Source organism: Piliocolobus tephrosceles, chromosome 12, assembly GCF_002776525.5.
Source record: "Piliocolobus tephrosceles isolate RC106 chromosome 12, ASM277652v3, whole genome shotgun sequence".
Lineage (NCBI taxonomy): Eukaryota > Metazoa > Chordata > Mammalia > Primates > Cercopithecidae > Piliocolobus > Piliocolobus tephrosceles.
In genome coordinates, this window is record NC_045445.1 from 124,112,068 (window position 1) to 124,113,854 (window position 1,787).

The window sequence follows — 1,787 nt, forward strand, 5'->3', positions numbered from 1 at the left end:
CAATATGCCCATAGAGAAAATAGGCCAGCTCTCCTTCCACATGAAAGGGACAACAAGAAGTACTGCCCAAAATGTTGCCCCTTCACCACTGTCTTTCAGGGCCTAGAATGCAGCTACCACCCACTTTTAGGTGGTGCTGGGAAACTGTGCATCATAAACCTTGCTCTTTCTCTGCTATCCAGTCATAGGGAACTCTCTGGGAAGTCACAGATCTGGGTTAAAGGAGAAGTAAACCAGTAGCCGCAAGCATCATGAGGGTCTGAACCACCTCTTCATGCAGTTTACTTGTGCCCTCCAACCAGCTTGGACCCAAACTTATATATTACATTTTCATTTTCTAATGGAATATGGCTTTGCACATTCAACCTAGCCTTGATGGTCATTTCGAATGGCACACCCCACTCTCCTCCCACCTTCCAGATCTCCTGCCAATGCTTCGCACTGAGTGAACCCACCCAGAAGCTGGAAGGCAAGGAAACCTGTTGCTACAGCCCGTTTGCTGGGCACAGAGCAGGTAAAGAAGGGTGGAGTGAGTCCGGAAAGGCAAATGGAAGATATCCAGCACAGCCCATAAATGACATTGATGTCATTGGTGTGATTTTCTAAAACATTAAGCTATTCTTGGAAACGTTCCAAACAAAACAACACACACTCCTTTCAATTTACATAGTAGTTCTGTTCCTGGAAAATTCCACATATATTAAAACCGTGCAGAAAATCCTTTGAGTTATTGCTTGCTTCAGCAGCAATATACTAACATTGGAATTATACTGATACAAAGAAAATAAGCACGGCCCCTGTGCTAGATGACATGCACATTTGTGAAAGCATTTCATATTTTTTAAAATAAATTTCATTAAAAAATAGTGCTTTGAGTTTACAGGTAAAACAAGGTTAGGTTTAGGCTCAGATAATCACAAATAGGTTCTCATATACACAAATGTCTAGGGAGACATTTGAAAATTATGTTAGACGTAGGAAAATTCTTCCATGCAGGAATGTCACATGCATTGAAGGACATATGACATTCTTGGCTCCTGCCCACTAAATGGAAGAAATGACTTCTCAATTTCTGGGTCCCCGTTCCATCTAACACACAGAAGTTTCTGACCTAGTGACAAAACACTTGCTGCCGTTTCTGACAACATAAAATTATGAATTGGAATTTTCTGATTTAGCATGAAGTAATAACTGGCCACATATGAAACTGAAGCTTTAGGACGGGCAAGGTGCCTCATGCCTGTAATCCCAGCACTTTGGGAGGCCAAGGCAGGCAGATCACTTGAGGTCAGGAGTTTGAGACCAGCCTGGCCAACATGGTGAAACCCTGTCTCTACTAAAAATACAAAAATTAGCCAGGCGTGGTGGTGCACGCCTGTAGTCCCAGCTACTCAGGAGCCTGAGGCAGAAGAATGGCATGAACCCGGGAAGCAGAGCTTGCAGTGAGCTGAGATCACACCACTGCACTCCAGCCTGGGCTACAGAGCAAGACTCCATCTCAAAAGAAAAAAAAAGTTAATAGACAGTTAATAAAAGATAAATAACCACATTTCATGTCACTTGAAAATAAACTATAACATTGTTCTATTTTTAACATATGCACTTTAAGTAATTCATGCACATTACATAAAATTAGAAAATGCATACACAAAACTAAAAACGAAAACGCATATTCTGTAGTAGACAGAATAATGGCCCCTTAAAGATATCCATAATCTAGTTTCTGGAACATTTTACATGGCAAAAAGGACTATGCAGATGTCACTAAATTAAGGATCTTGGGATGG

The 1,787-nt window shown here is 41.4% G+C and overlaps 1 non-coding gene across 1 annotated transcript; it reads left to right on the forward strand.

Annotated features, from left to right (window-relative positions):
• Positions 1-731: 731 nt before the first annotated feature.
• On the forward strand, positions 732-842 carry LOC111536292. The gene has a single exon (XR_002729696.1). It is a non-coding gene; the product is annotated as a U6 spliceosomal RNA (small nuclear RNA).
• Positions 843-1,787: the final 945 nt, after the last annotated feature.